Genomic DNA, 23407 nt, shown 5'->3' with positions numbered 1-23407 from the left:
CTACAGAAAGTGGGACAACATTTTGTTCCTATGCAAGACAGGAAAAGTGTATCTGTAGATTTAGATACAGATAACAGATTCAACTCTGCTTCAGATGACACAGGACAAGTAGGTGTCTGGGGTTTTGGGGGAGAGATGAGACAGAGAAAGGGTTTTTCCCCTGGAGGATCAAAACAAGGTATTTTTCCTTAATGTGATTCATAATATAAGATAAATACTGACAATGTCAGGAACAAAGCTACATTTATGGAACATTCACAATGCTGCATATGGCTACATATATCTTATTAATTTTGGTGAACAGAGTTTGTAAACAGAAAAAAAACCCAAACCTCTAATTTATTTAGGATATTGTACCTCTTTACATACAAACACACGTACTAACGTGGGCTGCAGTGCAGTCTAATCTCTTCAGCATTTATTCAGACCTAGGATGAAATTGCTTTCAACCTGCAAGTATTTGTCATGACAAAGCCAGCACTCAACAGTTTCAATTTCCAGCACCAACCACTGTGAATTTTAATATTGTACTGTCTTTTCCAGCATTCCTCAATCTTACACATAGGGTTTCTCTTTGGAGTCTACACTAGCGACTACAACACCACGTAACTTTCCCATCACCACCATCCTGCAGAAAATGAAAGTAACCCTTCAGCCAGTCTCTGCAGGATGACCGAGGTTTGCAAGGAAACCAACTGTACGACTTTCAAATGGGCAAAACAGACAACATCCCACTTTCAGTAACTGGTATATTACTAAACACTGGTATATTACTAAAGCAATTACATAATTGCTTTAAAAAAAGCAGAGCAATGTCTAAAAAGCTACAAACACACCTCCTTTCACCAGACCCTGGATTCATATTTTGTGCTAAAACACAGATGCCTCAAGATAGAGGTATATATTTAAATGTAATAAAAACTAGATTAATCAATTTAAGGCTTTAAGCAAAAACTTAAAAATTTTGAAAGTCAGTAAGGACCATTATGCTCCTTTGGTCTTATGCTAATCCCTATGACAGGCCATACAATTTAAGCCTAGAAACCCCTCCATAGTGGGAATCATCCTTCCATTGCATATGACTGAGTAGCATCAAGTCCAAAAATCTGCAGCGTAGCATTTCAGAAAGACATTCAAACTCGACAGAAAGATTTCATCCACCCATGAATGCACTACATTCCTAGGCCTTTTCACAGTTATTACCAGGATCTTCTCATTATCGTTAAAAACAAACTGTTCTTCATTGTGAGTGAACTGTTCCTCCTGATCTCCCAAGTTCCAATGAGTGTGATTTTCAAAAGCATTGACACGTTTGTACTACAGAAGAAATGATTAAAAAAACCCACAACCTTCACTCTCATCTGAGTATTTTTTCAGAAATGCTTCCCACATACCTTTAAAAGTCCCTTAAATCAACATTTGCTATTTAAAATCTGTGTCTTTGAAAAATGATGGCAGCTGATCTGCACACAAAAACATGAGATATTTTAACTTGTTGCATCTTTTTGGAACGTTGAAGATTACTGGCATACATGAACAAGCAAACATGGATTCCCTCCACCTCATATCCCATCAACATCATGAGCCACCCACTGGAAGAGAGAAAAGACTTGTAATTTGGGGGTTTTCCTGCATCATAAGGTTTTGCTGCAAACGCTCCAGAATGAGCCAATGAGGCTCTTTCAGGCCCCAAACCATTTATGTGCTTAACCTCAGGGGCTTCAGTAAGTGAGCAGGACTGCTCATATTTGCAAATTAAACACCCGCACAGCCAGAACTGTAATCCAAGCCAGTCAGCAGTACCACTGTTAACTGTCTGGAGAAGCTGCACATGTCCCCTCTCCTCCCCCAGCTCTCCCTCTCTTTGTATTTCCAGGAGCAAGAAGAAGGATAAATGGGCCTTCTACTATTTGTACTAATCACCTGTTAGTCACAGTAGTCTGAAAGGCAAACTGACACATCAACTCATTTTAACTGTTTCCAGTATTTGTAATATTATTTCTCCAGGACGGTGAAGTAGCTGCCAATTATTACTAGAATTTGGCATGCAGAAGCTCATGTATATGAAAAAACATGATCAAACAATATGTAGCTCATTAAAGGAAGTTTATAACTCTGCTCCCTGCCCTAATACTTTGTTTTTATCTCCTGGAAATATTTACCACACCACCTGATTAGGTTGAGCTGCTCATGTACTTTGAAAATACAAATTATCCCATCAGTCATTCGTTGTATGACAGTAAACTTGCAATTACACAACTCCACAAGCTCACGCAGTGCACCAAGGCAGGCACAACCCAGCCCCAAGTGTCAGCAGAGCACAAGACTACCCAATCTTCACCGATCTTGAAAGAAAACTGGGGTGATAAAACAGCTCATGCTCTGAAGAACAAAGCTTGGACTGGCTCTATTCCTGTGGCCAGTGAGCAGAGCCATGTCCCTCCAGTTTCGCTCTGCAGGCAAGGTAAGAGAGAATTGCTTGCAGAGGAAGGAGGATGGACACTTTCCTACATGTATAACAATGCTACCTTAAGAGTCATGCCCCAGAGTTGGGCAACTATGCCAAGAAGTTATTGAGCCCCAATCCTATGTTAAAACCTACTGTAATTCCTTCTCTCATCTCCAGTTTGCTTTTGAACTTATGCTCCTCACACAGAGGAACACTGAGGATTTAGTCCTTCACACGTGGGCAGAAACGTACATCCAGGGTGTTACTCTTGACCGCCAAGAGCAAGATCCAACTCTTTTGGATTGTGATGGCTTAACATAATTTGCCCTACAACCACCAAGACAGACAGGTAGCTTAATCACCTTGCAAAGTCTACCCTTAAACTTTCACATTCATCCTCATTTCTACCTCCCCTATCATGCTTAGGGCAAAGCCCCTCTTTATACAAAACTGCCAATAATACTTGTAGCAAACTAGCAAGAAGAAAACTAAGAAATTCCAGTGCATGTATAAAATTCACGCTGCTCAGTACTTATTTCCAGTTTCATGTATCTATCATAACACAATTAAACAATTGCCCCGATGCTAAACAGCTCATTTCCTCTCTGTTGACAAGATATACTATCTTGATTCACATGATACTGGATTCACCCAAGGCTGCAACTCATTCAGAAAGCTAGCACAAATGCCATGTCCCATTTAAGACCCAAATGAGGCTTTAAAACATCAGCCTAAATCTGCATAAGCCTCAGGCCTGACTCCTTCAGAGCGGAGAGCATCATCTGAGCGAGCCTTGCTGCCCTTAGAAGTCCCAACCTAACTATTCAGTATGAGCAGCACAATACTGGTAGCCGCAGAGAGGACTGCTCTTCTGCATCTCCTCGTGATGTAGAAGGGAACAGCGATTGGTCCCGCACAGATCTGCACGGCACCAACAATCTATTTATACAGCTCTAGCGGGCTAAAGCTGCATAGAAACTGCAGCCGCCATCTCTTCAGCTCTCAAACTGAAGAGGAGTGGATGTCTCTAATTCTGATTCCCATGGTGTTCCCTGCAAAAATGACAATCATTCTAATTTTGTGTGGGGGAGAGCTGCCGGCATGTTTTGTATGTCTTTCTCTACACCAGCTTCAAGATTCTTACACCTCAGGGATTATCAGCTTTGTCACTGGGTTTTAGATTCCACATCTGTGATATATAATACGGCCACCCAAATTAAATCCAGGATAACACTTCCTACTAAGTCCAATTAGTCAGTAAGCATCGCACTTTCTTTCTTCTTTTTTTCTTAAACATATGACAATAATCAAACAACAAAAAAGTCATTTAGAGTCACACTATATCCAACTGTCATTTGTAAGACTTTACTGTATTATTAGTCAGAGCTTCTGGTGACAATATAACCCACAAGACTGAAACCTGAGTGGTTTATACATGTCATCAGAGCCTTAGATAAAAATGCCACCTTAGAAAGTGGGAGTATTTAATTTTTTATAATACTTTTGTACCAGTATAAAGCATTGACTTAATTTACATCAGTGATTTCTTTTCTTAAGGTATTTGTATCTGTTTGATCTTTTTACAAATATCTAGCTCTTTTTTTCAGATCTCATACTGCTGAGTACTTTGAAGACATTTTGCTAGGGCTTACTAATTAGAATTCCTATAAACCTTCAGGGTTTGGGGGTTTTCTTCCTTTCTCTTTTTCCCAAATCAGGGCACAGCAGCTACACGTGCAAAATTGCAACCCCCATGCCCCCAAATCCCAAATTCTTTTTACGAAGAGGCTCAGATTAGTTATGTTACTTGGTAACAGCTGCATGGTGTAGTAGCTGGTACTAGCTCACAGTAAAAACCCATGCCCACGGGCTGTAAAATGAAAAAGGACACATCTTCAGCTCTGGTAGAGAAGCTAAACCCCACCGAAAACTCAGTGGAGGAATGCTATGACTCAAATTCATCACAGCCATAGCTGTGGACATTACAGCTGGTCATACAGTACTAGTTACTACACACCAGAACTTGATTACTGACTTCCCTAGTATAGAAAATACTAAAATGGAGTGTTATCAGAGCGTAAGACAGGAAACAAAAGTTGCTGGATTGAAAACTGAAAGAAACAGTAAACTTTATAGCTGTTTTCCATTAGTTCATATTGCTCCAGTGTAGCTCCCCTGTATTCGTGGATGTATGCATGTGCATGCACGCACACGTACACCCACAAAATTTTGGGATGTTTAAGACAAACTAAGAAACAGGTTTTATGCACAACCCAAGAAGTAGAAATTAAAGAACTGGTTCAGCAAACCAGTTAAGCACATGATTAATTTCTGTTATCTTCAGTGGAGCTTGACTATGGTTGAAGTGCTTGTTGAATCAGGGTCCTCAAAACACAGCGCTCCTCAACCTGTTTATCTGATTATGGTTTTAGGTGAAGTGAAACACTTGAAAGGGACTAAAAGTAAGGCAATGCTCAGGTTTAGCAAACTAAAGCCTTGTAGGAATTCTACTAGTTAGGAAAAACCCCATAGTGGCTTCATAAATTTTCATCACCTCTAGCAGTTTTTGAATAATGCAATGGTCTTTTTGGCAGCTTCATAAAGCTGTAATCCGCACAAGAAGTTCTACAATGTCTCAGCACTTCCTGGGGACTCAGAGCAGTAGGATAGCCTTGCAACACAAGCAGAGATTAATCATTTTCTAATGCACAGTAATAAATAATGTATCCCCCATAGTACATAAATTAAAGCGGTAATTCCATCCCAGTTCTGTGATGACACCAAAAGCCCAAGATGGAATTTCAGCCTCGTTATGACCAGTCAGGATACACATTATTCCTTAAATTATGTTCTGAGAGTTGATAATGAACTCAGAAGTTCTGAAGGCATTACCAAAGAGAAGTAACATGTAATTACATGCAGAAAGCACAATTATTAAGTCAGATATTGTTTGCAGATCTCACTAAAGTAAGCAGTAAATCCCATCCCTGAAAACCCCACTCAGCATATTTGTAGCAAGGCAAGCAAAGATCACTGTTACTATCAAAAAACCGAAAGTTGTTCTAGTACCACAGAAGCAATGCCCCCATCATAGTAAACAGAAATAAACTACATGTTAAAGATCAGGTTTGTACAGTAGAGAGTCCTTAAAATGTTGAACAGAACTCCTCCTACAGCCAGGCACAGTATTTCTCTCACAAGTCAAGCAAGTATCCTACAGGTGCACAACGACAAGCATAAAATATCAGGAGAAAAGTCACAGTATGTCCCAAATCCGCATTCCTATTTGACAAGAAATCTACTGAACACAGCAAAATGCTCATGATGAGAAGTATTTTGTCCTTCTGATTAATATATACACACACAGCTTACACAGTGAAAATTTGTAGCTTGTTTACATGAAGAACACGGCCCTAATATTTTTCCTCCACACAATTTTAAGAAACCTTATGAAGACTCTAAAGACATTTTACATGCCTAAGAACAAGCACTGTAATGGAAATAAGTTTAGAAGTATGAAGACAGAGAGCCAAAATGATCATCTATCTAGGGTTAACTGCTGTATTCACACTGGACTTCTCTTAACAAATCCCATGATTTTTAGCAAATCCTGCAAGATTTCAAGTAGGTCGGGAGTCAGTTTTCTTTCAGAGACAAGGAGAAAATAATCTTCTGACCACCTTACACAAACAAGGCACAAAACTTTACAGGATCTCCCGTGCCCTAGAGTGGCTCTAGGTTCTGAACTTTTTTGCATGGTGTTATTCACAAATTTATCTTCCTCCCCTCCCTCCCACCACATTCTTGATAATATGAGAATCTAAGTAATGCTCACTCTCACTTGTTTCCCCCCCCAGGTTTCTAGCTTACAGAGCTGTAAAGAAAATTAAAAAGCAGCCCGAAGATTATGGCAAAAAGTCAAATTAAGTGGTGCAGGAAGTTGATAGTTTTAAAAGCTGAAAATATTTAAGCCTAGAGTAACTGGTTTTGAATATCTAAGGCTTCCCCACAAGCCACCATATTATTTGCTCCTTACCTCCCAACTCTTCCTCTTTCCACTTCCCGTTTTTGTAATGTTACATGTGTTCAAACCTGACGACCTGAACTTATGTTTCCTACGTTCATATCTGAGCAACTTAACAGCAATGGTCTCATATTCAAGGCCCCACTCATGTGGAGATACCTAATGACTTTTCTGTTCTCTTTTATTCACTCTGACAACCAGCAAAATTTAAAATCTGAATATAACTATTTATGTGCCTACATCTGCATTTAAGGACACACGTTTTCCAAGAACCCATTTTCTCCCCTTTTGCCTTTCATGACTATTCATACAAACAAAAAAGTATCAAAAATCACGAGAAAAGGACAAAGAAAGCAAGACAGTCAATGCCTGAAGCTCCTTGCCTCCACGGTATCTCCACAAGAAACATATCATCACCTCTAAATAGCAACCTGAAACCTACTCAAGAGACTTACATAAGTCGTGACTCAAGAACTAATGCAATGACTGTCAAAACATTCAAAGACACAGTACCCTCTGCTCCTAGTAGTAAAGGAGTAAGGACTGTGAATATGCAAAGGAGATCCTTGCACTGGAGAAAAATAGCATTAAAAACTTCTTAGAGATCCATCGAATTACAGAATGGTTTAGGTTGGAAGGGACATTTAAAGCTCACCTCTTCCAACCCCCTCCCTGCCATGGGCAGGGACGTCTTTCACTAGATCAGGTTGCTCAAAGCCATCCGTTCAAAACCATCCACAGAAGCTAAGCTACGCACTGCAGTAACAGCAGCAGACTACTAGAAAACCTTCAACCAGATGTAGTCTTGGAGGTTTCTTACATCTCACATAACTGACGTGAGCTCCAGAAAAAGTGATAACCTAATGCCCAATCCATCTTTCCATCTCTCTTCTACGTAGGGACTCAGAGAAAGAGACGGTTTCCTCCAAGAACTCTAAGCAGTAGATTATAATGCTCGTGAGATAACATTCATAAGGAATGGCAATCTAAAACAGAGACTAAAAGGTGTAAATAAATGTCCGCTGCAAAACTGAATGCCTCTCTTGGTCTGAGCTGAACAAACACTGCTACATTGACAACATAAGCAAAATGCTGAGAAGATAAATCTGCAATGAAAAAGGAAGAAAGAAAAAACCTCTAGAAGCAGGAGTGAACACAACGGGGAGAGGGCACATGGTGAACTTACACGTCAGTGCAACTCTGACCAATTCAGGCTCTTCCCAGGCTCATCACTGCACCATTTATGCTTACGTATAAACGGAAGGGTTCCCTATCACATATTCTTTCTTTGTGCAAATATCATATTCAGTTTCATATATACCAAGGACTATGTGACTTATTCATTCAGAAAGTAATCTAAAATGATGCATAAATAATACTACACCATACTGATTCACAATCTCATTGCACTGGTCATACAAACACGTACTAGAAGTTGTTGTTCAGAACACTTTTCTCCCGATTTGAGAATTACACCACTTGCACTCTGAATTTAAAGACATCACGTACACCGAAGTCTGAGCACTAGCCTGTTAATTGGTTTTTCTTCCTTGCTCATTAGCTCAACACACAATACAAGACACGTGGGTGAGAACTCACATCAGCAGCAGTGAAAATTTCAGTGCTTGCAACCCAAGGAGATGAGCAGGACTTCAGAACTGTGTAATTACAAGAAGGAAGAAAAAGTATGATTAAAGAGTTCCTATTTCTGACACAGCACAACTCAGAAGAAATGCCAGCACTTTTACAACAAACTGTGTGGCAAGGACTTCCCCACCAACACCATACGCAGACATGTGGGCTTTTCACCACAGAGAATTCCAATTTTGCTCCTGGAAAAAGGAAGGAGAAGGAGGAAAGAAGTCTTTTTTTCACAACATCTTTAAATTACTTAACTCTATTGACTGAAAAAGACTCATTGCCAATGAATTATTAGGTTGCTGCAATAGAGGCATTAGGAATCCAAAAGCAGCAGCTCTTGCTGCCCATCCAATTATTGGTGCTGATTTGTTCCTGATAAAATATAGGACAAATGAACATACTGCTAATGCACACTGTGGTAATTATTCTGCCATGCCACGTAATAACCCTGATGGAAGTTCAACTGAATTTTGACTGATAAGGATAGAAACAGTATTATATATACAGTTTAAATTCATATTCTGTCAAGTTTGCAGTTATGGCATGGGAGGGCTGAGTTGTGAGGCTGCACTACTGCCTAAGTGATCCCACGTTATGCTATTAGATTAAATACTCCCGTGAGCTAAAACACCATAGAGGGGTGAAGTTCAGAAAAATCAATTTCAATGCTGTTTTGTAAACTTCAGTATAGCTCCAATCCTCTGTTATTGATACCAATTCAATGAACCAGGCTTACATCATTGCAAGTGCACACCAGGCTTACAAAGTCAACTGGTTAGTGCACAGTGCTGAGAGCACCGTGGGGAGGGCAGACAGTTACAGACAACACGCTGCCAAAACAAAGCTTTAATTTAGCGGAAAAAATTCTGGCCTCTGGAGCTGTAAGAACCGCCCCAAGATAGGAACTGGGAGTACGTGGATAAACAGAAGCAATGCTATGACTCTACACAGAGTGATATCCAAAACTCATCCTCCCACGGCTTTACCAAAAAGCAGCCCAGTGAGCTGAGCAGCAGCAGCCAGTTGCTGTTGGGGAACCCTGCAGGGCTCTAAAACCAGGCGAAACGCCGCTCGCCACTCAGCCCAGCTACCCAGGACACCCACACCCAGCCTACAGCCCGTGGGCCACAACACTGACCCCCGAACACCCAATCCAGCCTGCCGCCCACTCACACCCGCCCACCCTCCTGCATCCTTCTACCCTGGGGAAACATGGCAGGGGCCGCCTCACCCAGGGCACCTCTGCCTCGGCTCCTGCAAGCCCACGGCAAGTCATGGGGTGCGGTTCAAGCAGGGTTTGATACCGAGGCTCTCTGAACACAGCAGATCCCACAGCAAACTCCACCCGTCAGAGGAGAGCCAGGGTCAAACCACTGCAGCTCACACTTGCTGAGGTGACACAATGCACACCTAAACATAGACACACCTAAACACATAACTGTATATATAAGCTCCCTCAATAAAAGCACATTCACATGCATTTACAACATACACTCTTATTTTTTGATGCTGAAGTTCCGTTGCCTCCCCCACACTCCTCACAAAAAAAAAAAACCAACCAACTCCGTCGGCTTTCCTCCATCATTAATCATATTAAACTAATAAACATTCTGGCACCAACACTGTTTAAACAGCCTTCCCTCCACCCAAAATCCACTGGCAAATATTTTCGCATATAAGATGACCATCCCACAGCCCTGCTTTTGAATGCTGATCTAAACTGAGCCCTCCAAGCCAGAATGGTAAAGAGTTACTCTTTGGGAGGGTGAGTGCGGAAAAGAAATGAGAGAGGGGCCTTTAAGATGAAATAAAAATAGACTCCCTTGATCCCACCACGACATGGCCCAGACATTCTCCCTGTGGGGGAAGAAAATGTTTCTTACTGCAGTGAGAGTTTTTATAACATTTTCTTCTTCCCCCCGCCCCCCCGTGCAACTTTGCTTCCTGAAGAATGCTTTATATAAAAGACATGACATTTGGCAACCCAGCTCTGCTGCTTTGTGAAATTCTTTTGGCAAGTGCCCTACGTGCTGACTGCATTAAGCACATCAGTTTATGTACTTATTTATTTATTTATCTGTGTAGGCAGAAGTCAGAGGGAGCAAGCCATAGAATCAATGTGCAGCGCAGCGCTGCTTCACCCAAAAAAAATGGGAGAGGTGCTGGGGTTGGGAGAGGCCGGAGCCTCTCCTTTTGTGAAACCTCATCATGGGAGAGGAGATGGTTCTCCAACCTCAAAGAGCTGCTGCTCTGGGGCACATGCAGTGATTCTCGGATCTCAAGGCATTTAGCGAACATCAATTAATTAATTAAGCCTCAATTCCACAACAAAGGCAGGTATCATTACACATCTATTTTGCATATGGGTAAAATGAGCCACGGAGTAAACCTAAGCCTGTACCAATCTTGCCCAGCGTCCTGAGGCAGGAAGTGCACCACCTTGCTCCTGCCAATGCGAGAGCCACCCAGCAGCAACCAGCAGGAGGGCACAGCACCGGCCGCCTGCACACCCACACTTCCTCCCTCATGCCCTGAGTGAAACCAGAAAATGGAGAAGTATCCACATGCCACCGTCTTCCCAAGGGTGCAGCCAAGGCGCGTGACTGCAAGGCACACAGACCCCTGTCGATAAGCACCATCTCCTTTGCACCTCATTGCGTGCCCATGACATACCTCAGCACCATCTGCAATAAGTCAGGGACAGCACCATATATAATTATCACCCGAAGTCATGTTCTTGCAAAGGCAAAACTCCAAGGGTCAAGGACTTGAACAATCAACCCGTTTCCTATTCAGATGCCACGCGTTGGGCAGGAGGGCCGTACATTTGTGGTTCAGAGTTATGGAGCACATTACTTTAGGCTCACAAGAAAACAAGATGCTTCTCAGAAACAATGGAATATTTTTCTTACACTCACAATTAGCCCCATTTATTTACACCAGGGACTAACAAAGCTTGGCAGCACACCTCCAGGGACACCCAGCAACAGCAATTCACAGAACCATGAAGTTTTCAAGCTAAATAGGGAGGTGAGACAGGAATGGGAGAGGACATGGCATACCTGCACAGAGACTGAAGCCAACAGCTGGCCAGTCCCACAAACTTGGAAGGGTAAAGCTTCTGCACTCACCACATATCCTCTGCTATTTTCAGACCAAGCTGCTAGCAGCAAAGTGCCCAATCCACCCAAGCCACTGTACAGCACACACACCATCAGGGAAATCCTGAAACACTGACTGGTGCCTTCCATAAGAAGGAGCTACCAAGTCTCTAACCAGCCAGACTCCCTGCATATTGGGTACAGAAAGGAATTTTCTCCATCTCAGAATGCTGAGACAGGACTGGAAGGTCTGCTTCATCAGGTGGTGCTGCTTCAAAGGCTACGTCCAAGGGCACAGACAAATCTATAATGCACTTAGCTTTTGGAAAAGTTTTAAGCAGCTTAGTCTAAAAAAAAGCTACACGTTTAACATTAAAAAGTGTTTTCCACACACAAGTCTAAAAGAGAAGGCTGTGTGTTCTCATCATTTGTGTATGCCCCAATTAAAAAAAAAAAGTCTAATTTTATTCCTCGGAAAGAAAATTGTCACAGCAATCTAAACCTGCCTAGCACTTTGCTAGAAAAAAAATGAGGAGAAAAAACTTTCCCGTACTAAAACTTTTTCACAGAATTTCTGTCCTTCATTTCTAGGCCAATTTCTATGATATCGAAGTAGTTAACAGCAATATATAAGCCCAATTCTACAAGGTCTATTCAAGGCAAACAGATTTCAACCAGACTGCCAGTTTTAGCAGAAGTTGACAAGACCAAGGGCTCAGGGCAGTAATATAGAGAACTCAGCATCGGTTTAACTGTACAGCAACCTTTTCCAATCATCTATCCTCAGTGGACCATATACCAGGCTCTCCTTTGAAAAGGATTTAGGGATCTCAGCACTGAAAAGGTCCAAAACTCTGTCCACAAAGAAATCACTGCCAAAATTCCCCTCACCTGAAGCAAGGAAATACCAAGCCTTCACTAGCACAACTCCATCATCCTCTTCAACCTGGAAACAATACACTAGCACTTCAAGTGGGGATTTCAAGCTCTGTGTACCGAGTTACCAACTGCCCACACAGGATGCATGCCTTGGTCTATGAGCTGATTCTGGAAGTAGAGGCCAAGAGCAAGCAAGGGAAACCTCAGCACAACCTGTCTGAAGCTGTGGTCTCATCAGCCAAACACGCAGGCAAATCTGCATATCAGTACATGAAAGACACACTTGTTGTCCGAATGCAAAATTTCACACCAAAACATTAATAAACATGCTTTTTCTTTAAACAGAGGAAACAATTTTAAAAAAATATTATCCACCAAACATATCTGTGAAGGCAAGTAAGAGGAACTAACATATTTTAGGACAAGCCTGGCCATCTCACTAGCCGCAGGTGCACAGTGCAGAGATGCTATGAAAGATGAAATTACACAACTTAAAACTTAGTTACAGGTGGCTTACCTGAGGGGAAGGAAAATGTTATGACAGAGGGACACGACTTCGAGGCAAAGGGTAGGATAGAACAGAGCACATGAGAGAGGGACAAGACTGGGTCATTTTTGGCTTGACACTTGCCAAGTGAAAAAACAAGCATGAGTCATAGTAAAGGTAACTCGAAGTGTGATGTGACTGCAATGGAGAGATGAGCAGACCACACTGCATGAGTCAGCAGCACAGATAAAAAGGGTGATAAGAAGCAGCAGATGGGACATGTCTTTACTAAAACAACCCTGCAGGACACAGGCCTCCTTTGCTCTAATGAAATGGTCGTGCCAAGCTGCCACGTGCTGGCTCGTATGCTTACAATCCTGTGAATCAAAGAACACCATGCATGGGGTTAGAAAAGCAGCGGGCAAACAGGTGCAGACAGATCCACATGCAAAAAGCACAGAAAAGCGAAGTAACAGCACCCACACACACAACAGGCACACACCCTGGCAAGCACCCTGGGACACCACCCTCCAAACCACTCAGGCAGTGGGGTGGAGAGGAAGAGAAGGGGGGAAGGAAGTTGTCACTGGGATCATGGCATTCAACCTGGCTGATGGCCAGCTTTTCTGTTCCTGCTACTCAGACTCTGCCTTCCTGGTGGGCGCTGGGGGCAGGAGGCTGTAGCGTTGCAGCCCCCCTCCGACCCCCTTTCTGCCTCCCCAGCATGCACCTGCAGAGCCAGGAGGCAACCGCAGCCGCACAGCTCATACACATCTCAAGAAACCAAAAGGGCAGCAGACTATGGGACTATTTGCAGAGCTATGCTTCAGTATACCTGCAGCTCAGGTGGCTTTGCAAAACTCAGGTTTAAAGCTCCATCTTTTTGTTCAGGATTGCAAACCCCATTTTGCTGCAAGAGCAGAACATTTAGCCCCATGAGACCAAGTACCATGTTCTTGGGTAGCATAAACCATACAGTCATATGCAAGGTCCATTACCTGCAAAACGCAGCTGCTACCCTGACCACATGAAGAGCCTGCAATGGTGGTTCTTTTCTGTCAGGACCCCTACTCTCTGGACTTTTGAACCTGGTCAGGAGGGATGAAGACCTTCTGTCACCAGCTCAAAAGAGGACAGAGACAAGGCAAAGCTCAAATCGCCTTTTATCTCACTGCTTGGCTGAAGTAAAATTATACCCTGCCTGCAAGGGGCAAGATGGAAAGTAAAATGCTCTATTTTTAGACAAAAGATCCTGCTTCATCATGTTCACCTAATTTCTAAGAAACAAACTTTGGCAAAGGTCTGCATTTGAGGGGGATGAAAGATGACTTGTTTCATTTTCTTTTAGTGCAGCTCATAGCATGACTATAATAAATCTAAGCAAATCTGCTTTAGCCACATATACATGACAGCTGTTCTATTTGGGATAGACAGTCCCTATATTCTAGCAATATATATATATATTCCATTTTTCCCAATCTGTCCTGCCAAAATAAGCACGTTGTGTCCAAGTATTTCAATGGCGTTAGAAGGTGTGTCTATCCCCCCCGGGCTCCAAACATCCTTATTTATAGGTTCCAAAAGTTGGCAGGTACGCCGAGCAGTTGCTGAGCCTAACACACACTGCACAGCAACAGATCTGTTGTAACAGATTAACAGGCAGAGAGATAGAGAGAGACAGGAAAGAGACGTACTTTCCTTCTTTACACACGTCCTTGCTTTCAGATGCAGCTTTACAGAGATAATGACAGTAACTGCATGTCTGAAATAAAGCTGGACTGAGAGCCAAGGCTCATGCAGCCCCACTGGCAGCAAAGCTTGGCTCTGTGCTTTGGTCACGCACTTATCTAACCCAAGTGTGCGCCTTCCAAGAAGTAGGTAGAGGAACTGTTCTCCTACGGACATTGCGAGCATTAGCGAAGGGAGAGGGCGGTCAGCCTGTAAGACAAACAGTGAAGTTAGTTTTCATTTCCTGTCGGTTTTAATCTTGTCTAGAGGCTTTGCTAGCTGCTACTTCCATTTTCTGGCCTGCCTGTAGAGGAACTGCTTTCTTTTACTCATTTCAGAAGGTCCCTCTTAGCTGCCTGCAGCTAGTGTCTCTCATGCTCCTGAAATCCACCCCACCCTGCCCACCATTCAGTTGCTGCAGCAGCAGTGAATCAGTCTGCAACCACAAATCACTGTGTTGGCCTCCCCCTTGTAGCTCTATAAACAAACATACTCCTGATTACAGCCTCCAGTGGCAATGTGTTAAAAAAAAAAATAAAATGTACAGTATTCATGGAAGCTGATGCACAACTCTTTCACAATCTCAAATCTTTCCATTACCCCCTGAAGGGTTTGGCTATGCAGAAACACCTTTATACCCATTTAACTGCTGGTTTTCACACTCCATGGGCTCTTTGATTTGCTTTGAACTCATGATGAGAGTCCTACACATTCTTCAGGCAATTCCTGAAATGCACTGCACAATTTGCATGTGAACACAGAGCGCCTGCTAACTCGAAGACAATTAGTGACAAATTATGATCAGAATTCAGATGCAGGCTCAGTGAGGACTCCCTTGCCTTCAGCCTGGAGAAAGTGCTGCACCTATGTAACCCCCAACACAGGGCTCTCAGGCCCTCAGCACTGACGGCTGCTAAATGGTGACAAATCGATGATAAACCATTACTGATAGTTCTGCAAAATGGTTCCTACATCTCTTGGCCACAGCCCCCTGGCAATATACACACTTCTGCACATCTGCTTTCAAGAGGAGCCATCAGATGCACTCATCCAACTAACCCAAGATGCAAGACACAGCTAATTGAGGGTGACACCCTGCATCAAAGGTGGCTGAGGACAGGTGTCGAGCTCAGAAAGCAGAAGGCAAAGGCATAAGTGACAGAGAGCAGAGTTCATGCCGCTAAGAGTTAACCAGCACAGTACGTGCCAGGAGCAATAACTTCTCCCCCTGCGTGAACTGTGACCAGGGGCAATGCCAACAAGTCATGGCTAAAAGAGATGAAAGAGGGGGAAATCACCTGATCCTTGGCCCGTGCACACCTCTGAAGATTCATCTCAGCACCACATCCTTAATTCCTTCCCCAGTTTCCAAGAACTGGCCTTTCATACACACACTAGAGAAAGAAGTTTGTCTAGTATCGTTACTTCCAGCTCGTGTTTGCAAAGTTCCCTGAGAAGAAAACCACCAGACTCCACAAGTGATCAGTGTTAAGCACGCTTGATCCATGCGTGCCTTACGCTCACTGTCCCGCGTGGGACTGACAGCCCATTGCTGCAATCCTGAAGGGACAGTGGCATAAAAGGGTAAAGTAGCATTTCACTTGCCTTTTCCTGGGAGAGATTATGTAGGTGCAGCATGTCAGAAGACAAAATTACTAGCTTTATTCCTAAAATCTCTCAACAGTGCTCAGTCTCACTTCCTCATTTACAGCTGGATGAATTTGAAAGACAGAGTCACTTGTGCAAGATCCAAGAATGTGACTGGGCACACAACAGCAAAGCCCTAAACCCTGTTCCTCTCCTTAGTCTACTATACAACCTTCTCTCCCTCTGGACACAGTGGAGCTAGGTCAGTACCTTCCACATACAGACTAATAAATAAATGACTTCTCTCTCATGCATTTATGTACATAACTTCAGACTATTTTAAACTAATCTGTGATGATCCATATTATGCTCAAATACTCTATCAATTGCAACCATTTGACTTTTTTGTTTTTTAAGTAACGTTTTGAGAAGAATGTTGTTTTGCTGCTGAAGTCTCAAAGAAAATCAAACCTTGGAACTGATAGCAGTTACTGACTACACTTCTTAAACTAGGCCTGACCAACATCATACATCAGCTTGCAGTAGCAGTCTTTTCTGCCAGACCAGAGAGGGTATCTTCTTCATTTCAGTGCACTCAGCAGGCTGAGTTAAATACTCAGGAGACAGAAGCTGGAAGTTGTAAAAGTAACAAAACAGGAGTTCAAATAATTTCTTAATGGAAGTGATGTGCAAGAGTTCAGGATCTGAGTCCCAAAACTCTCCAAGATACTGTGACAAAAAAAAAAACAAACAAACCACCATACCCCAAACAAACAAACAAACAAATCCAACCCTTAATAACTACTATTAACTGTTCCTTTTAAAAATGGCTTAATTTTAATGCAAAACAAGTCTATTTTTTTTCTTTTTCCCCTCCTATTTCCCAGCTCCTATTTTAAGGAAGCATTTAGTTATGTGACAGAAGTGTTTCAAAATCTCCTTTTTGTGCATTTTTGCTGAGCGTTTATTTGCATGGGAATGTAGCCTGATACAAGTCACAGGCAAAAATATAACCTAGTAAACAGTGACTAGAAAACGCACCACTGATTAAAATAAAAAAAACCAGACAAACTAGAGGCCCACATAAATCTATGTTGGACCAGACTATTGGTGTAACAGCTGTAGAAATATAACATAGTCTAAGTTTAAAATATATATATAAAATTATTTCAAGTACTGAAAGCATTCCCTTCTTTAAGGAAAATAACTAAAAAGAGTAAATGCGAAACAAGTTTAGAAGCTGGTTATTTTAATAGAGTTTTCCTGCTTGCTGCTTTTAGTCACAACTGAAATCAGCGATTTAAATCCCCCTGAAGAACCCTCCACAGGAGGAGCGGCGCTGATTCATCTCTTGTGAGACAGGACACTCAAGATCATGAAGAAGAATGTTTGTTTGCTGATGCATGGCAGATACACTGCAACAGAGACAAATGCACACTAGTATTTCAAATTAAAAAAAGGCAAGAGGCTAAAATATATGCACGTACGTGCATGTGTGAATGCATGCCATCATTTTGTTACCACTCTCAATCAGGACACAAACCTGCATAGCCGCAGACTGGAAGGAGGAAGCTTTTGCAAAGAGGTAATGGCCAGCAACTCTGAGTGCTCAGGGCGGTTCTTCCAGATGCAGAAGCACCAGGACTGGCTCAGCAGCAGGTTTCTTGGCGTAAGCACAGCACTGTGTGGCCAGAGCTGCAGGGCTGGGGACATGAACACGTGGTGATGCCTGACCACTTGGGGTTAGCGTGGATCCTGCCAGGATTACGATAAGCCTTGCTAAATCCACGCTGGGCACACGGTGACTCTGCACCACCCTCCACCAGTGCTCCTAGTCCCAGGATGACAGCGACAAAACACCCCTCAGGGCTGTCAAGTCAGGAGCTGCACTGAGCAGGAGACAAGGAGTCTGGCTGCTCTCAGCAGACCCAAACTGCCTGGCCCTGCCTAATCAGGAGTCTATCCTACAGGTGTCCTGTAGCATTCCACCACCCAGGCTGTTCCCAGCGTCCTCCTCTTCCCTGCCCCACACAGCAATGAGGACAGGGGAAGCTCTGTTTCACAAAGGAAAATACTTTTCTGTTCTATAGCAGAAACTCAGTTAGAAGGCTTCAGGGGACCTGCAGAAACTTGCAAAGTCACGGAGGTGATTCTCCAGCAAGAACAAAAGGAAGAGGAAAGTATCCATGTGGACACTACGAGCCATTTCTCAAGGCAGGAAGTTACACTATGGGAAACAACCTCTCCTTTTTCCCCACACTACCCCCATGTACTGAACAGCAAACACGCGCGGAGATGAAAACATGGTGGCCACAGGAGCTGCCAAAGTGCTTTTTGGCTTAAGAAGCAAAGGACAAGTTTGAGGTTTGTTCTTCAATTGCCACTTCATGCACTTAATGTAACGAGAAAATAGAGAAGAATAACTCATGTATAGATAGCAATGAGGTAATTAAAGCCTAGTTCTTCTCAGCCTGCTCCGCGACTCCACGTAAAAGTAGTACACAAGTGCACAAACATCTAAGTCGAAAATACAACATCACGCTCTAGTGTAAAACTCCGGTGCCTCAAGGAGTACTGCTGGCTTTACTACGGCCACGCTATGTACTAGCGGGTACTGATTGTGTTTGCACAATATTTCAATAAGCAGAGCCAACCAACATCACTTCCTCTATTTCTGTATAGAGTAATATATTTACAGGAACAGCCTTTTGAAACGTTCCAGTAAAATTAGCTTACTCACAGATTTTTTTTTTTTTAAACTAGAACAGAGAGCAGAAGGATATCATCATCATCGTTTTTTGTGCATAAATCAGCTGTCTATTTACCACTGATATGTTGCAATAATGAATTGCCACTACCTTCTGAGTTATTTGTTGGGTTTTAGAGATTACCTAAATTCACAGGATCCAAAAAAAAACCACAAACAACCCCAAGAGAGAAAGTCTTCATTATTTCCTGGGAAACAACCTTCAGAAGCATGCATTCCACCTCCTTCCCCAAAGCAATGCCCAAAATATTCCTGGAGGAGGTTTGTCTGTTTTATAAAAACCTCCAGTGACGATGCTTCCACAGCTTTCTCAAAGGCAAATGACTGCAGCATCAAAATACCCTTATCACTTGAAAGCTTTCTTAAACGTTTACCTAAGCCTTGCCACCTTCAAATTAAGTCCATTTCTTCTCGTCCTAACCCCAGCAGTTGCGCAGTACGGTTTTTCCCTTCCTCCCCATAGGAACCTTCCACATACTTGAACACTGCTATCATGTCTGTTACTGGCCTTCTCCCTTGTAGACTAAACAATCCCAATTCTTTCATCTTCTTTCCCAGGTCATGTTTTCCAAATCTTTGATCATTTTCACGGCCTTCTCCCTGGATGCCATCCAGCTGGCTCTTGACTATGTTGTGCCCCAAAGTAGATGTTGAGCCACTTCTAACACTGAGTGGAGTGGACAGGTTATTTCGTGCCTTTTTCTTACACACCCCAAAAGAGTGCTTTTTCAAGGGGCAGGGATGGGGAAACTTTATTCCTTGTATGTACAACAACCACCGCCTCAGGCCTACCATCCCCTCCACTCTCAGATGCGCTGCCCTGCGGACATGGACCAGGCCTGGGAGGAGTTGAGCTGGGGCTCTTCCCTGCAGGCACTCACGACAGAGCTGCAGGGTCACCAGCTCCAGGGTCAGAGCCGCAGCAGGCAGGGGAGGGAAGGAAAAACTGCCCACTCAGCAGAGCACTGGCAGCCCAGCTCCCAGGGGACAGGAGAGCAGGACATGATGCACGCTGGTTTTCTCCAGTGGTCTGGGAACCAGCTATGATTTTTAACATTCTATTCAACTAAACCAGGCCAAACTGCCCCCAGTACAGCCCAGCTCCAGCTCCCAGATCTTCTCCTGTAGGACCACTATTGAGTCAGCCATTTCCCATCCTGGGTCATGCAACTGGATATTTCTATCCCTGTGCAGTGCTTCTAAGTTCCTATCCTGTTGTTTCTTCCCCAAACCATTCCTTCAGTTAGCCAGGGCCGCTCTGAACTTCACTCCCATCCCCTAAGGAGTCTGCAGCCCCCCTCCACACTTCTTATCCTATGGAAATTTAATAACTGCTCTCTCTGATACATCCATCATTTCAATAATGAAAACAATGACTATTACCAAAGCCAGGACAGACCCCTGGGGAATCTCACTCACTCCCATCTTGCAGTTCAACAGAAAACCATTAATAACGACTTCAAACAGTGCATGGTGAAATTCTGTGCACCCACATTACAGACTGGCCAACCAGACACCCAGCCTGTTTCAAGGAAAGCCGTGTTAGAAAGCATCCAGAGCCCCCCATTAAAGAAGGAGTAATTTCTATCACACAGAGAGGTCCAATTACATTGTCATAGGCGCTGTTGGAAAGTCTTTGCTAAACACTGCCATAAAAATGTAATGCATGCTGATAAGAGGAATAGGAGGGCTGATAACCAAGTTTCAGGATGACAGGAAGAGCTTCAGCTGAACTGAGCCAGCAGGAGCCTGACTTTGCTTCCAGCAAGAGAGAGGCTTGGAAAAAAAAAAGAAACTAAACACAGTATAAAAATGACAGGAATTTTGTACCTGCCATCAACTGCTGCTGACTTACCAGTTAAAGAAGGTACAACCACAGAGGTGAGGTTTTTGTTTTGGAGGGTCTTTTTTAATGAAAACAAAACATTTTCTTAGCTCTTCCAAGTATTTTTTGAATTGCATTCCTTACTGCTCCCTAATAGCATGTATCCTGGCTCAGGGGTCACAAACAAGCCAGGCAGACAGCAAATACCATGGCTCCCAAAACCCGGATTAATGCTTTAATCAACCACTGAAAGCATCACCAGCCCCACACCAGCACTAGGAGAAGCAAGTGGCAGCAGCTGGTGCCTGAAACAGGGAGAAAGGGTAAGTTCCATGGAAAGTGAAAGGTGAGGCAGCTTTCCAGCGCTGGCTCCCTCTGCTTGCCAAAATAGCAATGCCCTGCCTACGCCTCACTCCGACTTCTGTGGAAGATGCGCTTGCTTCCCAGGAGAGTTTACTCTCGCAATGCAGATGTGCTCCACCGAGGCAATTGCGTTCTGTTGCATAATGCAACCTGGAATTAAACAGTATATGCTATTTGGTGCATTTTTAAAATGTAAACCAGAAGTTACTGTGTAGCTCAGTGAGGCTGCCAAGAATGTTAACGTTATGATTTTAGCGGGGAAGAATATATCCTATCCTCCCTCCTCACACAGCTTGCTCTTGTGTTGTAATTTTGCTAAATCCTTTTGTACTTGTCCGTAAAATAAAGTCACACACCTATGTGACTTCCATTTTGATCTTCAGTGACTGTGGGTATCATCACCTGAGGACCTAACGCAGCTGCACCAGCGGCAGATGCAGGGCTCTGGGAAGAACCTGGCAGGTGACTGCACCGAGATTGCAGAGTTGAACCATTCACCTCATGTCCTATAGAACTGGGGTAAGGGAAAAAAAATCAGAAACAGAACTCAACCAACCATTTCCAGACCCCTATGTGAACCAGAAGGAACAACACTGCAGATGCTGACGAATACTTTGAATACAAATATACATACATTTAGATTCTTCTTATAGTTTCCAGGAGTTGTACAATGCCATTCCTCTCTAGAGGAATGCAGGTCTTTTCTATAATATATTATATATAACCCAGTTTTCCATAGCTGAAAACTCACCACGGGAATATTGTTTGCTCATACCAGAAATGTATCCCAAAAATTACAGTAATTTATAGTCATATTTTCAGAGAGAAAAGAAGTAATATCATTCTCTTCTGACAAATATCAGTACATTGAAAAAGTGATTAATAAATGCCTATGAACAGGTATCAAATAAAGTAACTATCAATCACAGAAACAAAATTTTAATTAAATCATATGTTAAGTAAAAAAAGACTGGAGTAAAAACAAGTCGTATAATCTGAAATCAAAATAAAAATCTGTCTACCATGCCAAAGCAGAAAAACACAATTCAGAGCACTAAAATACCACAACCTGTTAAATGAACAGTCATCTAATTGTTATTTATAAAGCTGCAAGTATACTAAATGAAGCCAAACAGAGATTCAGCGAAGTACTTAGGCATGTACCAAAGTGCATCTGTATTTTTAAAAGATTTTTTTATGTGACAGAGAGCTTAAAACTCTGGAACTGTTCATGTACACCTCTACGATTTCTTTTTAAGAGACAGAAAATACTCAGAAAGCGATCTGCACTGTCCACATTTTAGAATTACAAATCAAATCCACATTCAGCCTAAGCTGAATACATATTTCTGGAGACACATCAGAAAGAACCCCGAGGATTAGTCCTAACACAAAAGGATGAGGGAGTTGCCTGCTGTCATCCTGCCAATTTTGCAGAACAGAAGAGTTAGCAAATGAGGCATGAAAAGATGTGAGCAAAGAAACTCGTACCTGTGAAAAACGCAGCAATATCAGGTGTGCAAGAAAACTACAGTAAGTAGTATCAGGCCCTGATATTCAGGCCCATAAGAACTGCTGACCACCTGAAAGTCCTTTTGGCCTCAGCTGGAAATTCTTAGCACCCTTAAGGCTAGTTAAACTTATAAGGCGTCCTAATTCAATGCTATAAATTAAATTTGAATATTCAGCACTGAACTTTTTACGGCTCTGACCTTCAATCTGAATCAACAGTAAGGCACCAGCACTCGCTGAAGCTCTAGCTACCTCAAGATAATCCTCCTGTGTGCCTCCATTTCTATCTATTACCATAAAGGATAGAGTTCTCTCTTTTAAAATTTCTTATAGTGATAGCAACATCAAATATACCTTTAGGGAGAGTCCAAAAGCTCCTGGTTTGGGCTTCAAAAATCTCTCATTAATGCAGCTGGTGGCTTTCAGAGTGCAATGACAAAGGGAGCACATTACTCAAGTGGGTGCAGAGGAAGTGAAGAAGAAAGAGGTACATTGTAATTCTCCGAACCTGAACATGGCAACAAACCACATTCAGTGCAGATGGACAGTCACGTTACGAAAACACCCAGTTGACTCAACTCTACCATGTCTAGCAAGGTGGGTTGACAGGTTTCATACAGCAAAGGCTACCTCTGGGGGAGAGGGGAAGCTGAGGTGGGGATGAGGAGTTCTACACCTGCCTGGAAATACCTTAAAAGTCACTTTAATTACTCTGATACATAAGATTCAACAGTAAAAAAAATAGGCAAAATAAATTAACTGAAGAACAAAAGGCTTAACTTACTGAATAAGCCACCACTTTAAAAGGTTTCCCCACTTTCCCTGCTGCAAAGCACTTCTGAAAGATTCAGCCACTGAGCTACTGCTTTTCTTGACCTTTTCACTGAAAGAGAGCAGAGTAAAAACAGGAAAGAGCTAAAATGATATGCAATAAAGATGCTTCATGTTAGGAAAATCTTTTGAGTCACTGTTGCAAATCATTCTGTGTCAGATTTGCCAATATAATGCTTGCTAAAGACTATCTATTAACAGCAGCAGCAAAGG

General features: G+C 42.8%; 1 protein-coding gene across 12 annotated transcripts in view; it reads right to left on the bottom strand.

Annotated features, from left to right (window-relative positions):
* Positions 1-23407, bottom strand: part of ATXN1 (ataxin 1) — a 223412-nt gene that overhangs the window by 170421 nt on the left and 29584 nt on the right. For 8 of the 12 annotated variants that reach the window (XM_064443622.1, XM_064443618.1, XM_064443615.1 and 5 more), the window contains exon 3: positions 23148-23246. The exons of the other annotated variants lie outside the window; for them this stretch is intronic. The gene's annotated coding sequence lies outside the window, so the exon portion shown is untranslated. The remainder of the gene's footprint in view (positions 1-23147; positions 23247-23407) is intronic. 12 annotated transcript variants of the gene reach the window in all.

The sequence above is a fragment of the Phalacrocorax carbo genome, chromosome 2, assembly GCF_963921805.1.
Source record: "Phalacrocorax carbo chromosome 2, bPhaCar2.1, whole genome shotgun sequence".
Taxonomy (NCBI): Eukaryota; Metazoa; Chordata; class Aves; order Suliformes; family Phalacrocoracidae; genus Phalacrocorax; species Phalacrocorax carbo.
This window is presented reverse-complemented; position numbering and strand designations above follow the sequence as displayed.